The sequence below is a fragment of the Clupea harengus genome, unplaced genomic scaffold (genome assembly GCF_900700415.2).
Source record: "Clupea harengus unplaced genomic scaffold, Ch_v2.0.2, whole genome shotgun sequence".
Lineage (NCBI taxonomy): Eukaryota > Metazoa > Chordata > Actinopteri > Clupeiformes > Clupeidae > Clupea > Clupea harengus.
Genome location: NW_024879633.1, coordinates 51,622 through 75,025, shown reverse-complemented (window position 1 = coordinate 75,025; position 23,404 = coordinate 51,622). Strand labels below are relative to the sequence as shown.

At 39.9% G+C, this 23,404-nt stretch overlaps 1 pseudogene; it reads left to right on the top strand.

Annotated features, from left to right (window-relative positions):
- Nucleotides 1–11,627, top strand: part of LOC122129335 — a 49,548-nt pseudogene extending 37,921 nt beyond the window's left edge.
- Nucleotides 11,628–23,404: the final 11,777 nt, after the last annotated feature.

Genomic DNA, 23,404 nt, shown 5'->3' with positions numbered 1-23,404 from the left:
GCCAACACTTCCAGAACCAGTAAAATGTGTTACTACAGTGGGGAAAATAAGTATTTGAACCCCTGCCGATTTCGCGAGTTTGCCCACTTGCAAAGAAATGTGTGATCTATAATTGTAATGGTAGGTCTATTTTAACAGTGAGAGACAGAATATCAACAAAAACATCCAGAAAATTGCATTTTATAACATTTATGAATTGGATTTGCGGCAAATAAGTATTTGAACCCCTAGCAAAACATGACTTAGTACTTGGTGGAGAAACCCTTGTTGGCAAGCACAGACGTCAGACTGTTCTTCTAGTTGGTCACCAGGTTTACACACATCTCAGGAGGGATTTTTGGTCCACTCCTCTTTGCAGATCTTCTCCAAATCCTTAAGGTTGCGTTTTCAATGGGAGGGAATGAGGTTCAAGCCCAATAGTCTACGGTACATGGCCCCATCCATAGTCCCCTTGATGTGGTGGAGTCATCCTGTACCCTTGGCAGAGAAACAGCCCCAAAGCATAATGTTTCCACCTTCATGCTTGACGCTGGGGATGGTGTTCTTGGGGTCATATTCAGCATTCTTCCCCCTCCAAACGCAGCAAGTCGAGTTGATGCCAAAGAGCTAGATTTTGGTCTCATCTGACCACATCCTGTCTCCCAATCCTCCTTAGAATCATTCAAGTGTTCATTGGCAAACTTCAGACGGCCCTGTACATGTGCTTCCTTGAGCAGGGGGACCTTGCGAGCGCTGCAGGACTTCAAACCATTACAGCGTAGTGTGTTGCCAATGGTTTTCTTGGTGACTGGGGTCCCAGCTGCCTTGAGATCTTTCACCAGCTCCCCCCGTGTAGTTCTGGGGTGATCCCGCATGTTTCGGATGATCACCGATACCGCACGAGGCGAGATCTTGCATGGAGCCCCAGACCGAGGGCGATTGACAGTTATTTGGTTTTTGTATCCATTTGCTAATAATTGCACCAATAGTTGTCTGCTTCTCACCCAGCTGCTTGCCGATGGTTTTGTAGCCCATTCCAGCTTTGTGCAGGTCTACAATCTTATCTCTGACGTCCTGGACAACTCTTTTGTCTTGCCCATGGTGGTGAGGTTGAAGGTGTGTAGTATGATTCTTTGGACAGGTTTCTTTTATACACGTCACCAGTTGAGATCAGGTGTACCTTGTATGGCCTAATGAGGACTAATCTGTGTGCCTCATGGGCACATAACTGGTCTGTGGGAGCCAGAATTCTTGCTGTTTGGTAGGGGTTCAAAATACTTATTTGCTGCAACAAATACAAATAAATTCATAAACCGTTATAAAATGCAGTTTTGTTGATATTCTGTTTCTCACTGTTAAAATAGACCTACCATTACAATTATAGATCACGCATTTCTTTGCAAGTGGCCAAACTTGCGAAATCGGCAGGGGGTCAAATACTTATTTTCCCCACTGTATGTGTTACACTGCAGCCCAGGGGAGAGGCTCTCCAGCTGGGTGATCTGGCTAAGCAGAAAGCTCCACTGCAGACTATGATGTCTTCTTTGAAGTCCACACTTACCGTCTTCTTCCTGGACCACCCTGTTTTTCTTTTTCTCTCCTCTCCCTTCTCTTTATCTGCTTGTACATTCTTTTCCTCAGATATAAATTAGATCAAATTAGTGTGTGAAAAGGAAAAGTATCTTTGCTTGCTCTGAAAGGCAAAGGTCAGTGCACCCCAATAATGTTGTAATATTTTTAAAGGTTCCTTGGGACAGAGGGCTCTTTTCAAGCCTTACCATCTGCTACAGGATGGGAGAGTCCATGGTGGAGTCCATTTTGTGTGAAAGAGGCCTACTCCGCAGTGGCAAGGCAGCTTCTGGCCTCCAAGATGTTCTCACCTACAGCAGAGGATTAGTAGAAGGTTGCCGAGAAGTTCCAGACCAGGTGAAGCAATAGATGGGAAGCACAGTTAGTAGTTATTATCTGAATTCTATTAAAAGCAAATAGTTGATGCAGACGACTGGTGTTATGTGGTCCATGTGGGGAAGGATGGCCAAATAAGTCATGGTTTGTCAGAAGCCAACTCCCCAAATCTGAAGACTTGGACCCCTAATCCCATTTGTGATAGTTGGGGATGTGGTGTTTCCTTTTATATAAAAATAATATATATATAAGGAAATCTCCTGTGATCATACCTGGGCCATATCCTTGAAAGTGGGTAGAAGACCTTCAAAACTCAACAACCTTATGCCTGTTCCACAAGTATCTGCAGCAGCAGCAAAGTCCCATCCAGGTATGGGTGGAGGGAAGGAGAGAACCTGTATGGCAATGTAGTGCCACCATTGCCTGTCTCTTGCCACACTAAGAAAAACTATGAATAAAAAAATAATGTCTATGTGGTTTGGTATGTATTTATTTGTATGCTGTTTACATGCACACAATTAGTTTTCCAGGTCTTTCTTAGTTTCTTGGTTGAATATATTCTTATTAAAAAGTGTTTATATCCATTTCTTACATCCAACTTGGCCATGTTTCATTTGCATATTGTATACAAGGTTTTTGGATATGCTCAGGCGTGGACAAGCATTTTTTGTATTGTTCCTCAGGCCTATTTGAGTCGTCAGTATTATTTAAAATATTCCTTCTCACAAAGTGATGTAGGAATGTATTTAATGCATTTCAGTGAAACACTACTTAAAATAGCATATTACAGGTGATCATTATATGCAGTTACATTTTGTACTGTACTTTAGTTCCTTCATATCACTTCATATCAGTGTCATCACTAGCATAGTGTGTATTGCAGAATACTTAATCTATACAACAGTAGAAACAGAACTGAAGGTCAAAGTGGAACACGGGTATCAAGTGAACCAATTTCTCATTTGATATGCAAAAAGGTGGAACTAACGAACCGAACGTGTAGAGATATATCTGTTCTGCCACCTTGTGGATGACTTGTCTACCCCAAGGCAGGAGAATAGCACACACATAATGTCACATACGCAGATAACCAGGCCAGTTTAGCGGTGTTGCTATACTTACAAGATTAGTTAGCATAATCACAAGTTTTCATTGCAAATTAGACCGCTAGCTGACTTGGATCAGCCAAGGTGCATTAGCACAAATATCCTAGGTATGTAAAACCTGAATGTTATCGTAATTTCCATTTGAGGTTACAGATTTGACTATTGTTTTGGTTATGAATGCTATTCAATTTAGTCACCTGCCATTGGGTGCTGTGTCATCGCTTGTTCTGTGTGGTTATAATATTCAGAAATGGTCATTTCAGATATGACCGAAGAACTAACCAAGGTCACCAAAGATCTTGGTAAGCCATATAATCGTGCTTGATGCAAATTAATTACTTTATCTTTCAAGCTGTACTTCCTTTGAAGGCTAGGCAGTGTGTATATCAAGTCGGGCAAGTTCAATTTGGGGCATTTACAAAGGAGAACCTGGTGGTGGAAAGAATAAGGTCCTTTTATGATCCCTTTTGTCACAATGCAAGGTGTTTCAAAAATAAGTCACTTGAATCCCCAGCATTTAATAGCTAGTGTGTCTCAACATGACAAAAGCCAATGTCTTGTCCTACAGTACTTTTTGGTGAAAGTTTTTGTCTTTTGTAAGCGGGAAAACCCAAATTATTGGATAGAGGATGATGTCAAGCAATCAGTCATATCACAAATGACTTCCACAATTTAAGCTAGACATTTAGTCCTTCTCGAGAATGTCATGTATCAAACACATCACACGCTGAACTGATTGGTTGTCACGTTCTAATTTGCATAAAGTTGGGGATTTGACAACTTAATTTCGCTTGCTTTGTCTGATTCATTCAGATTTCACCTAATCGGAGCGCATTTCGCCCCATACAGCCTGAATAAGAGCCAATCAAAATGTGCTGTAATGTAAGGGTACCGTAAGTCTTGAGACGATGGAAAGCATAGTAAACAGACTCAGTGCCAGGGTCATGAAACCAGAATGCTTACTAGAGTCATCTATGGCTTAGCGATATAGTCGTAAACATTATCACAATAAAATGTTTCATATTAATCCATATAGATAATTATTAATCAGAAAGATAGTTGTGCCAACATAAGTCAAATTTTCTGAATGGTCATGTATAATACTAATAGATCCAAACAAATCCCCATCCATAGTGATCTATGGGAAGCTGCCATTAGTTTAACTGAATTAAACTGAGTATAGGGGCTACTGTAGAGTTTAGCTGCAACCATTGGAGAGACATGCCGGCTCCAGACGCTATTTGCGAGTGGTCTGATATTTTATGAAGTTCAACAGCCGATATCTATGAATCTACTCTAAAGTTCAAGTTCAAAGTTCAAAGTACTTTATTTGTCATTGTCACAAAAACAACGAGACAGTAGAGGTAGCAACAGACAGCTAAAAATTTAAGTTGCTGTGGACATTAACTGCCACAGCTAAATAATAATAGATAACAATGAATAAATAGATAAATAAATATCCCTGAGTAAATTAAAAAAGAAATATATACATTGAGGTGCATCAATAGTTGCAGGGTGGAGTGTTAAGAGTGCAGTCTATGGGGCCGGGCCGGGCCGGGCCGGGCCAGGGGGGAGGTGGGGTGGTTTTGGGTGAGCTGTTGAGAAGCCTTATTGCACGAGGGTAAAAGCTCTTTGCCATTCTGGAGGTGCGTGCTTTTGTTGATCTGAACCTTTTCCCTGACTGGAGTAGCGGGAACAGATAATGGGCAGGGTGGGAAGGGTCCGTGAGGATGCGATTTGAACGCTGCAGGCATCGGGAGGAGGAGATGGAATAGATGTCGGGCAGCTCTGCTCCGATGATCCTGCCTGCTGTTTTAATCAGCCTCTGGATGGCTGCCTGCTCCGCCTTTGTGCAGCTGGAGAACCATACGTTCAGGCAGTATGTCATCACACTCTCTATAGCGCAGCGGTAGAAGTTGCTCAGTAGTCTCTGAGGAAGGTGTTCTTTCCTTAACTTCCGGAGGTAGAAGAGGCGTTGCTGGGCTTTCCCCAAGACGGAAGCTGTGTTGTTGTCCCAGGACAACTCCTCCGTCAGCGTTAGACCCAGAAACTTAAAAGAGGTGACTCGCTCAACCTCTTCCCCGTTGATGTAGAGTGGGAGATGGTGATTGTGCTGAGCAGACTTCCGGAAGTCAATGATCATCTCTTTTGTTTTCTTTAAGTTGAGACTGAGGTTGTGCTCAGAACACCAGGCTGCCAGGTTTCCCACTTCTTGCCTGTAGGCAGCCTCATCGTTGTTGGAGATGAGGCCAAGCACTGTTGTGTCATCTGCAAATTTAAAGATGTAGTTGGATGGGCAAGAGGGAGTACAGTCATGGGTGTAGAGAGTGTATAATAGTGGGCTAAGCACGCAACCTTGTGGGGCGCCAGTGCTGATGGTCAAATTCGAAGAGTGGTGCTTCCCCAGTTGTACTCTCTGTGTGCGATTGGTCAGGAAGTCCAATACCCAGTTACACAGTGTAGCACTGAGGTTTAAGTCCTGAAGTTTGGAGATCAGTTTGCCTGGAAGGATCGTATTGAAAGCAGAACTGTAGTCTATAAATAGAATACGGATGTAAGTGTTCTTTAGCTCCAGGTGCTCCAGTGCAGTGTGAAGCAGCAGGGCTACTGCATCCTCTGTAGATCTGTTCGCTTTGTAGGCAAATTGGTGTTGGTCAAAGGAAGCTGGTGTGATGCCTCTTACTCTGTGTAGCTATACATGCTATATGTTGTTATTTTCAGAACAATATGGGCTATCAAGACGTGCAGTAATTTGATATATTACCTGCATAATATACTTGCTTTATAATAGTCCCTTGTGAAAGAAAAAAGGTAATAATCATTTGGATTCTTATAAAATGTTTATATAACACTGACACAAGAGATATCTTTTCATATATATGTAGAGAGGAATGTGTGTATATCATGAAAAAATACATGTCTATGTATATATAAAATAATATCCATTACGCCAGAATTTCAAAACTGGATTTCTCCACAATACTTTGTCACAAAGATAACTGTCTAGCATCATTGGAAAGGGTGTGTCCTGCCATTTATTGTGATGTTACCCTTCAAGACCATAAAACCATTGGGACTTCAATGGAGATGCGCGGAACTGGCAAAGAAGTGAAAAAATATGATGTATTTCAAAACCATGATTTCTGTGTGACTAGTTTCGTTGCAACTGCAGTCTCTTTCCTTTGATGTGTTCTACTTGTATGTAGCAGAAGAGTATAAATGAGAAGAGAGAGCATAACACTTTTATGGGGTTCCCCTTTTTTATTGTCATAGGTCATCCCCAACAATTTAACAATCGCCAATTTCTTCCCCGCCACTTTTGAACTGAAAATAAAATCTCACTACAATAAAAGGCTTCTCATACAAAGCACTTCATCACCAGTTGATAGATGATTTTAATTGATACACAAAAAAACTAAACTAATCGACAGTGTGGTTTATCCAGTTTCATGATGATTGGAGGGCAGCTTAATTTCGCAACGCATCAAGACTGACTGACTGAGACGTAGGCCACTGGTTACGGCCCTTTTTGCTCTTTGGGGTGTCGGGAGAGCTGGAGAGTTTGAATGACTAATTGTTGAAAAAAACTACTGAGTTATGGATACTGAAATGGAATGACTGATAGGTTTGGCCTAGGTAATTGGATTATACCATGCTTTGTTTTATATTGAGAATTTTATGTTGATCTGTTCTGCTAAGGTAATTGGATTACAATGTGACAAGTTTGCTTCATACTCAGAACTTTATGTTTACTTGTTTGTCTGTTTGGATAAAACTACATAATTGTGACCTTATTATTTATGAATGTGACGTGTTATGTTGAATTAGAAGCATGCTCTCAGTTGACTTGGGGAGAAGGCCACAGGCTGAATGATGCATGCACTACAGAACTGAAATAACTCTTTACCCAACAAAACCATGTCCGCGCAACAACGCATATAGGGCTACGTAAGACAACCGACTGATTTCCGTGTATAGGGATCAAATTTAGGATGAATGGTAAATGCAATGGTGTTCTAGTTTCTACATTTGCTATGTTGAAAAAAGAAAAAAAAAAGATCTCCATTTACTAAACCCCCATACATAGCAAGTGAAATAAATGAAACCGTAAACATTCATTGTTACATTTATTTCACTTGACGAGGTTTCAGTAAATGTTCGTTGTGGATGAATTCCTGAATCCTTTGTTCAGGTGACTTCTGGTGTTGGTTGACGCTAATCTACTTGTCCAAATCTTGTCCCAAGTAGACAGACCTCTACACTAGACTCAGAACGTCGACTCTTTTGCTCTCCTGTCCACTATATTGTAAATCTGTTGTTTGAATTCTCAACCTTTCTCAAATTTTATTCACTCTATACTGCACTATAAAATTCCTACGTGCGCCACAAATTGAAGTGTACAAGCAATATGCACTACAATTTATACAGAATGCAGTTAAAGGTAGAGCCTCTGACTTGTTCCAGTTCACTTTGTATCCAGAGAGCTTGGAGAACTGGTTAATGGTTAATCCACTCATAACATCAGTTTCTGCACAGTCACTGATTTTGACTCCTGAGAGACTAAAGTTTCTACGCATCACCTCTACCAGCGCTCGACTAGCTAGCGAGAGTCCTACTTCTTGATGTGTCCCTCTACCCAGCATCAAATAATAAGAGATTACCCTGTTCGTTTGTACTGCTGTTTCTGGTTGCTTATACAAGATCTCTATCCATTTTATGAATGCTTATCCAAATCCATTGGCTCCCAGCACACTGTAAAAATACCTCCATTTAACTCTGTTGAATGCCTTTTCTTTGTAATTTCTTTCTTAGTGTTTCTTGGCCAAAGCAATTATTTTGTCCTGTTGTTCTTCCTCAGTAGTGGCTTCTTTGCAGCAATTCAACCATGAAGGCCTGATTCATGCAGTCTCCTCTGAACAGTTGATGTTGAGATATGTCTGCTACTTGAAATCTGTGAAGCGTTTATGTGGCTCTAATTTGAGGTGCTGTTAATTGCCAGTTTCTGAGGCTGGCAACTGTAAGGAACTTTCCTGGGGTGGTCCTCATGAGAGCCAGTTTCATCATAGTGTTTGATGGTTTTTGTGACTGCACTTGAGGATACATTCAAAGTTCATGAAATGTTCTGGATTGTCTGAACTTAATGTCTTAAAGTAATGATGGACTGTCGTTTTACTTAGTTGAGTGGTTCCTGCCATAATATGGATCAGTACAGTAGTCGTAGTAGAAGTAATAGGGCTATTCACTGTATACCAACCCTACCTCTGCACAACACAATTGATGGTCCCAAACACATTAAGAAGGCAAGAAATTCCACAAATGAACTCTTGACAAGGCACACTTGTTAGTTGAAAACCATTCCAGGTGACTACCTAATGAATCTGAGTGAGAGAATTGCCAAGAGTGTGCAAAGCTGTCATCAAAGCAAAAGGTGGTTACTTAGTCTAAAGTATGAAACATTTCTGGCTTGTTTCACACCTTTTTGTTTACTATATAACTCCATATGTGTTCTTTTCATAGTTTTGATGTCTTCAGTATTAATCTACAATGTATAAAATAATAAAAATAAAGAAAAACCATTGACTGAGAAGGTGTGTCCAAATGTTTGACTGGTACTGTAAAAGAGAGGTGGTTACTTTGTCTATTCTGTTGGCCAGAATCTTTTATAAGATTTTACAATCTGTAAAAGCTTCCGCCCTCATTAGCCAGATACAATAATAAGCACATTTACGTTTTGGCTCATATCTCCGCATCGGCATGGGTTAGAACAGGGGTTAGAACAAAGCCTCCTCTTTTCTCTGATTGCTTATCATTTCCTAAATCAAATGCTAAGCTATTCATTTGAAATTGGGTGTGTACTTATGCTAACATGTCCTGAGGTACCTCGCTCAACAGAAATGGCTGCCATTGGGCAATCAAATTTCAGCAGTCTATAGTTGCAGTGTGCTTCATGAAATTGAATATGCTCATTCATATTGGCTCATAGAAACTATAGGTGACGCTGCAAAATGTCAAGAACTGTTACTGTACAGTGTTTGAAATTGTGTGGTCTATTTGACTACATTTCCCACAATTACACCTCTTAATTCTCCTGTTGAAGTTGCTAAACCACTGCTAATTTAGCTTAATTTACTTCTAATGTAATATAGTTTATAATAATAATATTTATTATTATTAATATTTTTTTATTATTATGGGTCCAACCCTTGAACCCTATTTTCTTTTTTAGCAAAGCTGCAGGAACCCTATTGCTTTTGTTCTCATTATTATTATTATTATTATTGATTTTCTCTGCTCCTCTGCATTGTTATATGTCGGAGGTCCTCAGTTCGAATCCCAACAGGGCTCGGCCTTCTGAACGACTGTTATCAGGTCACCCACACTGCTGCGTTAGTGAGATTTGTTACTTTTGGGAAGCGTTTTTCTCAAATGTCGTCAATTGCCCAAGTTTTACCTCCATATCCCACTTGAATCCCAAGTGTGGGATGATATATCATCAATTTTCCGTACCAAATCTCAAATATGTATCAAATTGTGCAAAAAGTATCAATTTCGAGTCTGCACTTGCTTGGACCCTGTCCGTTGCCGCTAGTAGTTGTAGTTGTATTCTCTTTTTTTTTAAATGTTGAAAACCTTAAGGCCTAGAAACACCAAACTTGGCAAGTGGGTTGGTTCCACCTACTACTCAGGGCACATCAAATGACACTCATTGGCCTCAAGATAGCGCTGTAATTATGAAGGTTACATTTTTGTAATTATCTCAAACAGCTTCGCCTTCAGTCAAAATTCTTCCATTATTTCAATTTCTCAAGTCTCTTCACAAAAAAACTAATGGGAGACTGTTCGTCCAATTCTCACTAAATTAAACACTAACCTATGCCCAGGAAAACCAAAATTGGCAGGTGGGTTAAAAATTCCACACACTACTCAGGCACTTGAAATGACACACATTGACATCAAGGTGGCACTGTAATAATCTATTTCACGTTTTCGCAAATATCTTGAAAACTGCTTTGCTCAGAGTCTAAATTCTTTCATCATTGTAATCTCTCAAGTCATCTCATCTGCTCCTCTGCTCTTAAAGACTTTTTTACTTTCTCTCAATGTTCTTGCTGACATGAAGTTACAATGACTTTCTGTTAAGTTAAATGACCGGACTACATGCGGAATTATATGATTATTATATAATAAACTCAAAATCATTTGGCTTTATTTGTTTTAAAATGTTGAAAGCTATCTTGTGAACTCACTGTCATTTGATAGAAATGTCTTTACTTAAAATTTGCTTCTTAAATATTTGACGACTTTATTTTTTTGCAGTTGGTCGGAGAACACCATCTGGCCTCAGGGGGTGCTGGTGCGCCACAGTCGATGCTTGTATAAAGCAGTGGGGCCCTACAATGTGGCGCTTCCCTCTGATGTGTCCCACGCCAGGTTTTATGTGAGTTATCCCTGAGATTGTCTCTGAGTTTTAGGAGTTTTTTTGTGACATACCCCTGAAATTATCCCTCATCATTCATTAATAGACTACAGAAATCTCCTGTCATCATATCTGGTTGATTCGATACGAAATGACACGCAGGCACATAGAAAAAAAATTAAAATATCCAAACAATAACTATTGTTATTTCTTCTGTTGTAGAGTTTAAACTGCTTCCCATGAGTTTTACTTTTTAACCATAGACATAGCTCCATATATATTATTGTCTTTCACTTACAATAATATAAATTACCTTTCTGATTGCTTAAATATGTATGTTTAGCAAAAATGTTCTCTTAAATTTGGCTCTCTTGATCTATTTTGCATTTTTCTGTCTGCAGTTTCTCTTTCATAAGCCGCTGCGGATTCTCAACCTACTGATTGGGATTGAATCCAGTGTGATCCTGTACCAGCTGTACTCCCTGTTACGTTCAGAACGATGGAACCACACACTTTCTCTTGGTCTCATTCTTTTCTGCAACTATTACGTCCTCTTCAAGCTGCTCCGGGATCGGATTGTGCTGGGCAAGGCCTATTCTTACCCACTCAGCAGTAACAGCCTAAGCCTTAAGTCCCAGTGATGACCTGACCTGCAGTTATCCCAGGCTAACTGCCCTCCTTCCATAACCATCCTATGGGGTGTCTGGACTTGAGATGGAGTTAAGGAGAAAGGAAGGTTGTGTGGGGAAGCTTCCACAGAGAAGACTGTGAACTTGTGTGTTTTGATACGGTTCTATTTTCATAAAATGTTTATATCTATTTAAAATGATATATTTTATTTTGTATACTGTTACAAGATGGGGCATTATGACGTTATGTTATGATACTGCCCCCTTATGCAGGGGGGTTCTCCTCCTCGTATGCATGGAGATGATGCTGGGAATTGGGGAAGGGAATTCAGTCCTTTGTGGCATCAACAAACATTTATCGCCAAAGTTTCTTACAGGCCATCAGCATTAGCATGTCTTTGGCTCAGCTGACCAATCAAAGGAAAGGTTTTTTTTTTTGGTGGAAGAGCCAATCATTCATTGCCATCTCCTTTATTTATGAATGCTGTACACATTTCATGTGTTGCTGTTTATTACGAGTTTTTGTACTATCTATTATTTGTCCGCTGTGCTAACTAGGAACAGTTTTGTGTTATGTTTTTTATATATATATATATATATATATATATATATATATATATATATATATATATAATCTTTTTTTTTCATTTTTTTTTATTATTATTATTATTTTTTTGTTATGCCTAGCTTCCTTCCATTGCTTTCTTTCATCTTCAATTTTAGTGTTATGTCTGTTTGTTTTCACCTCAAGGAAACTTGGTGCCAAATCCCAGGTTTGGCTGTTTGGGAGTAGGAATTCACAGTCTGGAGAATTTGACAGGAAGCCATTGTTCCCAGAGCCAATAAACACTTCAACTGCCATTGTTCGTGTCTTTATTGTATGTGTATGTAGTGTATTGAAGTGTATGTATGCCTACAATGATTTACCTGAATTGACAATGAATACAATGAATTGACATTTGACCTTTTTGAAGGTACTGTCATTTCAGTCAGGACTACTCTCATCTAGTAACAATTTATTAGTGTATTGAGAAGCATACAACAATTATCTTTGGCAGAATGGGTTAGTTCAGAGCAACTAACTGCTCCTGCTGCACCTCATACTGCTAAGCATAGGTGTATAGTACAGTGGCTTTAACCACAATTAATTAAGAAATGTCTTATTAACTCCAGTCAGGGGCGGACTGGGGGAAAAAAGTGGCCCGGGAGTTACTGTCAATACACTGCGCGCGGCCCACTCAGTACACGGCGCGCTGCCCACTCAATACACGGCGCGTTGCCCATTCAATGCATCGCACGTATCGACCAGTCAGTGGCCTACTTGGAAAAATACCCATACACTTAACATTATTTTGGATGATTACAAAGAAATCACATCATATATCTTCTTTTTTTAATAACATTTGGATCCACCAATTTGCCTGGGTGGACACATGGAATAAAATGATACTGGCTATTGTAACACTCCAAGGTAGGTATAGTTTGCTAGATGAATAGGCTTAACTCTGGGCTAGTATCAGATGGTTATACGTATAACTACAGAACATTAAGGAATGAATATCCACACAATAAAGAAACTGGAATCAGAGGGTAGAATTAGTATGAACTATATTGTAGAAATGAACAGAATAGAACATACGATGGGGTGTGAACATCAGTGGTATCAGTAGTGTTGCATGCTGGGTGTGTGATTGTGTGTGTGTGTGTAGGGGTGTTGAAGGTGCATAACAAAACAATAAGTTAAGTAACAGAACCTAAACTAACTCTGCTGGCCCGGGTGCATTATAGTCAAATGATAATAAAAAACAATATCAGTATACTCATGTGTTATTATGACCTCACTATCTAATCTAGATAACATATTAACATTGTTTATAATGTTAGTGTTGTGTGTAACACGGTGATTTTAGCATAACAAGCTAGCTGGTTAACTTATTTTACATAAATTATTAGAAATTATAAGATTGCCCTCTTTACAACTACCACCATGGATAGCTTGCTCATCGATTGTAAACAAGTGACTACGGCTAACATGTTAAAATAGATCATATCGATGATGACAACAGCGCCAGCTTGCTTATTTTACCAGATCATAACGGTCTCAATTTTGGACATTTATCTACCTAACGTTAGCTAGGCTAGTTGGTAGTGAACGTTACCTCATCTGTGAAAGGCAAGCTAACATTGGACAAGTCAACGCCACAACTTACCTTGTATCACTGTCACTGTCACGCTAAATAACAGTCGTAAATGGCCCAGAGTTTTCTTAAATGCAATTCCTCAAAACCACCAGATGCCCCACGAGCCGCTCCATGTTAGAAGTGTTAGAAGGGCTGACGGCACACGTCACTACGGTTGCGTGCCCTGGCGGGGTGTGTATGCAAATCCAGGTGCGTTTAATTTAAGAATCCTCATCCTCAATCCGCACAGCTGAGAACACTTCGGCTGTGTAAGAACCCATTTTCAGGTGTTCATTAATAAGGTGGAGATCGTTTCTTACGTTGAATTTCTGAAGTCCGTAAGAACACATTTCAGAAGACACTTCAGAACATTTTCGAAAAATAGGCACCATGAGTGTGAATACAGATCGCGAGGAGGAGTATAAAAATCAGTCAGTGATTTGAGTTTACATAGTTAATAGAGGAAATTATACGTGTTCTGAGTAGTATGGAAAATAGTTGAAGGTGCCGGCGGTGTAAGAGGGTGGGCCGGTTGGTGATGGAAATGTGCCGGTATTTTGGACCATCCCAACCTCGTCGGCCCACCGGGGATTCCCCCGGTATCCCCGATGGCCAGTCCGCCCCTGACTCCAGTTACGAAGTTCCAGTGACAATTCTGGCACTCATGAAAGTTTTCTTATCTGGGATTCGTTCTTAGCTAAGAACAGGATTTAAGAACGCGGAAAAGCAGTTGTAGATAGGCCAGGTTGGAGTGCGCCCATTTTTTTTAAGGGCTGAATTTGTGAGAAATCGTTGGTGATTGCCTTCACATCAATTCTACAGACATCCTCCGATTTTAATAATTGTAATAATAATAGATACGAGAATATTTGTATCATTTACAATTACATTTCACATTTATAGTCATGATTCTACGAGGCATCGTGATGTCCTATAATAAATAAAAGCACTACACGAACACTGCAAATGGCAGTGAGTAAATAAATAAGCACTAAACTCAATCGCCTGGATATAGCCATAGTGGAATAGAATGGGCACTTTTGCGTTCTGCAACAGTACCTCCACCTCTGCACCGGTGAAGTTAGGTCTGCGTTTACTAGACAGGTGCTCGCTTTATGCTTTGACCTGATTTTTATCAGTCTGAAGTTGCTTTCGCGTTGCCTGTGGATTCTGTGTGCACGCAGCTCTATAGTTCCTTATAAGGAGCTGGTGGGGCGTCAATTTAAGAATCGGTGCACAGCTAAGAACACTTTGGCGGTTTAAGAACACATTTCCACGCATTCATGAATCCGGCGGGGATCTTTCTTAGGGTTGGTCTTACGCAGTTTGTATGAAAATATTTAAGAAGACACTTAAAAAAAAAAATCGAGAATGAGGTCCATTATTTATAAAGCAATTACATGCTAGTAAAGCAAACACAAATAACAAAACAACAACAAAAAATATACATACAGTGCAACAAATAGCACATTCAATTCAATTTTTTATACATAGTGCAAGTGACAATTGAAATCGTCTCTAGGTGCTCTACAGAGCTCTAAGCACTAAGGCAGCTGGGGAAACGAAAAACTCCTTTTCTGCCCATTCTAGCAGAAACTCAGCTCAAAGGGGGCACCCATCTGCTTGGGGCTGGCCAGGTAGAGAGATTGAAAAGGGAGGGGGCAGGGAGGAAAATAGAAGCAGGAGAAAGCAGATGGATTAATACATGTATCAGAGGATACAACATATTCACACACATTCGGCATATGTACATGATACATACATGATTCCATGAAACAGAGGAAGGTGCATGCATGAAATAGTCCTTATACTCACCCATACATGCATAAATGGGCATGCACCTCCCTACCTGCAAGAATTAATTACTCCCCAAACCTCCACCTGCACCCTCAGGTCTTCAAACAGCTCGCTCCTCCGCGTCCCCAAAACAAAGCTCCGCACCATGGGCGACCGCTGGACTCCTTTAAAGCTGGACTAAAAACATTTTTATTCAGGAAGGCATTTCTGGCCTTGTGTTAAATCGTATGTTAAAATGTTAAAAAGTTTTCTATTATGCTTATGTTAATTCATTTTTATTTTATTGTATTATTATAGTTAGTTTTTAATATGTTGGCACTCCGAGATTCTTTTGAATGAAGAGTGCATTACAAATAAAATAAATAATAATTATTATTATTATTATGAAATATACAGAATTAATAGTGGATAAAAATGGAGAGAGCAGGATTAAAAGTTTTGGCTGTAGAACAGTTTAGTGGGTATACAGTGTCCTCTTTAGGTTACTATTATAAGGATGAAGCAGAACACTGTCAATGATGGCATTGTTTATGTTACGGTTAAGTAGGCTGCCTCACAGTATTTATTATAAGCAGTAATTAGTATTGAAATAAGAGGTTATGGTGATGGGTAAAAATGTGGTCACAACCATCAGTATTCGTAGGTTAAGATCCTACTCTATGGGAGAGAAGAAAGACAGGTGAGAAACAATATCAGAAAATATTCATACATGATAAACAAACAATGCACTACCAGTCATTTGAACATCAAAGTCATTATACTTTGACATGCTGCAGACTAACCAGGGCAGGAGATGGTAATTCCCTCGGGATAATGAACCCAGGTTAGGGTAAGGGAAGAAATCGGGGATACGAACACTGGTCACTTTAAGCACCCAAAGAGAACAACAAGTAATATGACCACTTGATCTGTATCAACAACATAGTACAATATGGTATATAGAGAGAGGAAGAGCTAGAAAGGGAGAAGTTGCCTGCTGCGGTAATTTTTCATTTTAGTTAGATGTTCCATTCCGGTAACACTTTCTATGAAGCCCAGCATTATAAGGCCCTATAAGGGCATTATAAGGGCCTTAATAATGACTTATAAAGTAGCTATAAGTCATTGTAGCAATCATTATACCTACGTATAATGTCTTCATGATGACTCATAACCACCTTTATGATACATTATATCAGTTCATTATGAATGGTTATAATTAAAGACGGAATAATGCATTATAAATATGTGATCGTCAGTCTATCTGTCGGGTAACACTTCTATGAAGCCTGCCTTTATAAGGTCCTATAAGGACATTAATGATGACGTTAAAAAGTAGCTATAAGTCAATGTAGCACTCTTTATAACTATATATAGCATCTCCACAATGACTCATAACCACCGCTCTGATACGTTATGTCAGTTAATTATAAATGGTTATAATCTAAGATAGAATGATGCATTATAAATATGTGATCATAAGTTTGTGTGTGTCATCATGAATCCTATTGTCACGAAACGAACAGACTTCGAGATGTGTATAGTTGGAATTTATTGCAAACGGAGACAGCCAGGAACACACAGGACAGACAATAGGGTGCAGACACAGAGATGCTGATGCGAACACAGAGAGGCTGCGGGAGAATCCTCAACACACAGTCACAACCCTCGGAGGGGCGCAGGCTCGTAGCTCTGCCAAGAACTGAGAAAGCTGGCGATCTGAGCGCAGAAAGGAACTAAGCAGAGGCAACCTCTGAGCTAACTAAACTATAACTTAAACGCCGTTGCGGCAAACAAAACACGAGTCACACTCGGCAAGGCACAAACGAAACAAGACCAAAGACTAAAACAGAAACGGTAACTAAGGCTAAGAACGTCACAGATACAAACTCGGACAGGAGCAAAAGTAATCCACATGAGAGTTCAGTCAAGGTTAATCCGTTGAAGTGCGATACCAGACACCGCGTGAAGGGAGAGTGAGGTATATGTAGGGGCTGTGACAGGTGTGGGTGATTAGGAACCAGGTGAGTGTAAACGCGGTGCAGGTGAGTGAGGATACAGGTGTGAATGATCAGTACTCCGGTGACTGAGCGTGGTGCTGGTGAGTGAGGCGAGAGCTTGCAGCAGGGTGTGTTAGTGAGCTGAAGGGGGCGTGGCCGGAGCGGAGCTCCGCAGGAACCTGACAATCATGGTCTTCATGCTGTACCTGATGGGCCTGAGTTTGAGGAAGCAGTGGTGAAAGTATTCATTCTGGGAGAGGATTTAAATACAAAGGTAGAGGAAGTTGTGGGTTGAACACCTGTTTGAGTAAACAATGTACAAATGTAACTCATCACAATAATTAGATTCACTCCTATTGATGAAACCAGGGGCGGCGCCAGGGGGGGGCTAGGGGGTGCTATAGCTCCCCCTGGATTAGCCATAGCACCCCCATAGCACCCCCAAGAAAATAATGGTTTATTTATTATTGTTATTTATTTTAATTCTGCGTTCTTAATTTAATTTATTGTGTGATAATAATATTTCAATCACAAAAGAAAATAATAACAGATTGAAATGAACAGATTGTTCACGTAGCACGACAGAGACACGTCGCATGCGTGAACGTTGACGTTTCCTGACGATTGAAGGAGAAAGAGAGCTAGTGCACTGTCAAAGTCAAGCGGTAGTATCAACAAATTCACAATAATGGATCGGTTTTTGATACCCAAAATTCTACGAGTAGAAGAATCATGTGACGTTGAAGAAGAAGAAAAAAATGCAAGGGGTATCTGAATCTGATTTAGAAGAAGAGGAATGTCGTGGTCAAAGAGATCAATCCTACACCTCTACTGAGGGTGCTAGCCATGCTACACCTGGTCTGCTGGGTTGCCCGGATTTTGCTTTTCCAGCATAGTTTTGTTTGCATTTTTGCCTGTTCTTTAAGAGTTGTATTGTACAATGATACAATGATCTAGCTCTGATTATTGTGGTTTTGAGTGCCTACTGTTTTGTTTCATTCACTTTTAAAAGGGGCCTGCATCTTTACACCGTTTAAGATTTAAGGTGGAACGGTCTTGTTAGATGTGTAACATTAATGAATGCGGTCTCTTTTTGAGATTTTTCGGGATCCGCCTTAAAAAATCAGAGATTCTAGCCTAGGACGAGCAGTCTGTCTGTGCTAGCCAGTTATACATAAGCTTCTATGTTTTTATTGATTGTGACCTGAAATAATATATACTTTTTGAAAGCATTTCTGACTCTTTGACTGTTTAAGTTCATTCTATCTGCTATCTGCTATGTGCGCGTCTGTCGGAAGCAGCCTAATGATAATAATAATAGACCTACGATCGATTTGTATGGCGCTTTTCATGGACCACAAAGACGCTTCAGAGAGCAAACATGTAAACAGATATGACGATATGGTGGGGAGGTGTTGTAGTAGAGAACCATGTGACCAGGGGCGGAGATCCCATTTCATTGTAGGGGGGGACAATACATGGTCAAATTTCAGAGTGTTATTCCGGGGGGGGACATGAAAAAATTGCTTTCACGAGAGCTAGCATAAACTGCTAAATACCGAATTCTCTTATCACATTTACAAACAGAAATTCGAAGTCATTTTAGAATTATCTAAACAGCATTAAATGTACTAACACCGTAACACGAAATATCTATTCACAGACAAATAATGTCCAAAGTTCAAGAGAACTTGATGCTCAAAATAAGTTATAAAACAGCTCAACAGGGAATCGAACTAGCAACCTTTTGATTACAATACGACTTATCTACCTCCTACGCCACTGTCACTCCATATTACAATACCAGCATAGTTCATGCACCACAGAAAAAGATGACATTAATTTAACTTCAGATAATTTAACAAATCTGGAGAGGCACTGAGATGTAGACCTACGTTTATTAACTAGCATGAACCTGCCCCTGACAGGACAGTGTCCTAGACTGTCTAGCTAGCTATCTTAACTGTGTTAATTACCGGCAAACGTTCACGTTGTCATGCCAATCCATTAATAAACTTATGTATACTTGTGCATATCGATTGGAACTTCGTAAATGAAGTTTAGAAAAAAACTTCTTCTTTACATGTTCTTACTGCGTTCGAGAATGAGGTAAATCTCTTTACATATCGTGTATCATAGCGGCAGCGACAGGGGACAGAGAAGGAAACAGTCTGACAATCTGACCGTTTAGGCTACTGGGCTGATTAACTGAAACACGGAGCTGCCGGTAGCCCTGCCCATTGGAAACAGCATGTGAACCAAACCACTTTGAGGAATAGGGGGAACATGATTTTTCAACACTTAAAAAACACATTTTTTTACGTCTATAATTAGCACCGCTTGTGTCGTCGTATTTTTATTTAAAATTTTTTTTTTTTTTAAATCAAATTTTGTTTTTGTTTTCAATGATTGTTGGGGGGGACAACTTTATGGTAGGGGGGGACACGTCCCCCCCGTCCCCCCCGCGATCTCCGCCTATGCATGTGACACGTATGATATCACCCTAATTTCATAGCACCCTCGGTAAAACGCCGAGCACCCCCATAGCACCTGCAGCAAAAAATCTCTGGCGCCGCCACTGGATGAAACAGTGTGAATCTGAATAACCGTTGTAGGGTGTACTACACAACTCAATGCAAAATGCAAAGCAGTGGCATTCAATGCAAGACAGTCAAAAAACTACAAGACAATTTCACATGGAAGAAGATCATGCATTCCTTTAAAATAGTTTCACATTCAGGACATGAATGTCATCAGGGAGAGTGGGCTTTAAACACCGGGGTACGTTCGTCGTAGGATTGAAGCTAAGTTAATCAATTGGCCTTTTAGCCCGTTAAGATTAGCGAGCTGATTGAGAACAGCAAATATCGGTTCGTTAACGGCTGATCCGCATCCAAATCATGTGGTTAATTTCAACCAGGCTAAACTTACCGGGGCATTTGCGCGTGCACGTCCTACTTCAAAAGGCAGGAAAGGTCGATCACCAAAACAATGATTTTCTAGCGGTATAATGGTTCTAAACTCAAAGAAAATTGCTCTTTTTTTCTCCGCTGGCCAGCAGGAGATGAACATGAACGCTTATGAAGAATACAAGACCATAATCATGGCAAAATTCAACACCGCCACCGCTGTGAGAGCAAGGTGTGTTGGGATGTTTATAGGGTGATATCTATGTATGAATAACTGACGGCAAGTGTCAACTAGTACAGAGGTTCTCTCTACCGGTTCGAAACTACAAGGTTGCAAGTTCAAATCCCCTCACCTCCTTCCTCGATATAGTTCTACATATTCTTGTAAGTCGCTTTGAATAAAAGCGTCTGTTAAATGACTAAATGTATTAATAAGAAATGCAATAAATTGAAGCAGTGAAAATAAATTGTCTGTATTTCTCTCTATTCTTATCATGAGTCCACCTTAATCATTTTCTACAATAATGATATGCTATGGTGTAGGCTACTAATAACACTCATATAATTATGAGTGCTTTGTTCTCCGCATCACCGACACTACAAAAATGTACCACTCGCAAAAAAGCGCAAGACAGTCAATGTTCGACTGTGGTGTTTGCAATAAATGACTCGAGAAGGTCTTGTAAATTAATGATTCCTTGTCGGCTGAATCGGTAGCGCTCATACAAGAATAATTGATCTTGGCGATTGCAAAGAACTCTCTCCCTCCGCTAATCTTATTAACTATCTAATATCAGTCCTTGGTCAATGGGATCCCTCCTTTTTCCGGGGGTGTGGCAAGCTTATCCAGCTACACTTAAGTTAGCCTGCTCTGGAGCAGGTTAGTGCTAATCGATATGTAACTATGGTGATTTATCAAAAGTTGCTTCCACGAACCAAAAAGAGGGGCGTTTTTTATCTTAGCCTGAAAATTAGCTCGCTAAACCGCTTAGCGAGCTACGACGAATACCCCCCGGGTGTCTTTAGGATGAGCATAAGTAGCCTGGTATAAACAGACACAAATTCACTTCATGAAAACTGAGCAGTAGTTATGCAGAGAACATCGGCTACTTAAAGCAGCAATAAGGAGTTCTGTTCTAAAACAAGCAGGCTAACTACCTAAAAGGCATGCAAAAACCTTGCAAAAACCACCAACAGCCCAGTTGACACTGATAGAAGATTGCCATTTGGTAGTATAGCTGGCAATGTCATGCTGTGAAAGCTTTTCTTCATTTTTGCAAGGTGTTCCAGCCAGGAAACACAAAACTACATAGTGCATATCCTGGATGGCTAGTGGGAAAGACACAGGTGTTGATCAGTCCTTCACATGACCATATGCTATCAAAATGAATTTGAGGATGGTACCAAAACTAGTTGCCTATAAAACCATACCTCAAAAAGTGTCAAATTGTTGCATAGTGTTACTTTAAGACAACTTAAAAAATCAGGTTCAGTTTATCATGCAAACAGCAGTAATTTAATATCAAACTCATCGTATCATCTCTAACCTTTCACTGTGATGGTGTGGTAGACAGAAGTCTGAACCTGCCCTCCTGCAGTCAGCTAGCATGTCCAAGTATGAACAGGGGTTTGGACCTCTGAGCTCCTCAGTCAGTGTGATGGAGCAGGGAGGTGTGGTTCTGATCTGGAGATTGTTATTGTTCTGCAGGTTTTTCCCTCCCTCATCCACCCAGCTCAGACTAACTCCTTTATCTACCACTGATCTGCTACAGTTGTCGGGTGTGTGCAGGAGGCTGTGGAGAATCACCTGACTGTCTGCCTCCATTTCAGTCTCACTGGGGGAGGCAGAGACTACAGGAGGAAATGACATCACACTACATCAGATTTAACATAAACCGACATTCAAACCCAGTAATGTGAGTTTAAGTGTTAAGTTAAAGAGGAGCTTTATTTTTTGTGTAGTATTAAAGGAATTATTTTTAAATGTTTTCATTATTTAGGAAATATTTACAATTATCAGACACTTTTATCCAAAGCACCTTGCAGTGTCGTGCAGATATATCATTTTCCCCTGACAGGATGTGTACTCCCTGGGTATCAAACACATGGTGTTGGTGCACTTAGCTACCACCTACTTTTATGGAGTTTTGTCTATAACTGGTGAGCTAATCCACTGAAAACCAGCCTTGCTTTGCTAACAACAGCAATAGCAGAGTTGGCACTAAGAAAAGCAAACTAGCTTGCATACTGACTGATTTCAGTGAGTTCATGTCTCCTTCACATGACCATATAAGATGAAAATGAATTTGAGTATGTCATTAAGAATAGGTTACATATAAAACCTTAAACAAAACAGTTAAAACCTAAAGGTTACCTTATAATACAGACGTAATATATCCAACAAATCCCTTTTATTACAGTGCATGAAATGCCCTGTATTGTTATTCCTTCGTTTCTTATTACAGTGCATGAAATGCCCTGTATTGTTATTCCTTCGTTTCTTATTCTTCATCTTATTATTATTCTTTGTACCGAACTTCTGCGCTTAATTCAGCTCGAACCGCTTAACTTAGAAACTTTGTTCAAACTTTGCTGCGTAGGTCTTGTAAAGGACACTTATGCTATGTATTTTTCATTTTTCTAAACTTTATACTTTTTAAAATATTAAATAAAAACTAATACAATTTCTCCCATTGACTTACATTGGGCCATTATGACATCATAATAGGGTCTTTAAACTGGCTTGCACCTGTGCTTCACTGACACCTGCGCCAAGGTTCCAAGGCTCCTCTTCTCTCTGTCCCTCTCCATTCAACTGTATAACTAGGAATATTATTCTTTCCTTCTTCCACTCTTCTTCTTTCCTTCTTCCACTCTTCTTTCCTTCTTCCACTCTCCTTTCCTTTCTTCTTTCCTTCTTCCACTCTTCTTTCCTTCTTCTACTCTTCTTTTCTTTCTTCACTCTTCTTTCCTTTTACTCTACTTTCCTTTCTTCTTTCCTTCTTTCTTTTCTTCTTCCACTCTTCTTTCCTTTCTTCACTCTTCTTTCCTTTCTTCTTTCCTTCTTTCACTCTTCTTTCTTTTCTTCTTTCCTTTCTTCACTCTTCTTTCCTTCTTCCACTCTTCTTTCCTTTCTTCACTCTTCTTTCCTTTCTTCTTTCCTTCTTCCACTCTTCTTTCCTTCTTCCTCTCTTCTTTCCTTCTTTTACTCTTCTTTCCTTTCTTCTTTCCTTATTTCACTCTTCTTTCTTTTCTTCTTCCTTTCTTAACTTTTGCATTTCATGCACTGGTATTTCCTTCAGGAAATGCATTTTCTAGTTCTTCTTCTTCTTCTTCTTATTCTCTTTAGAAATAGAATAGAATAGAAAAGCCTTTATTGTCATTGTATTTATACAACGAAATTTTGAGTGCTTCTCCTGTTGGTGTGACGAGGGACAACATATAACACAACAACAACATATAACATGACAATACTACAACTATCCAAAAACAGTAGGAACAGC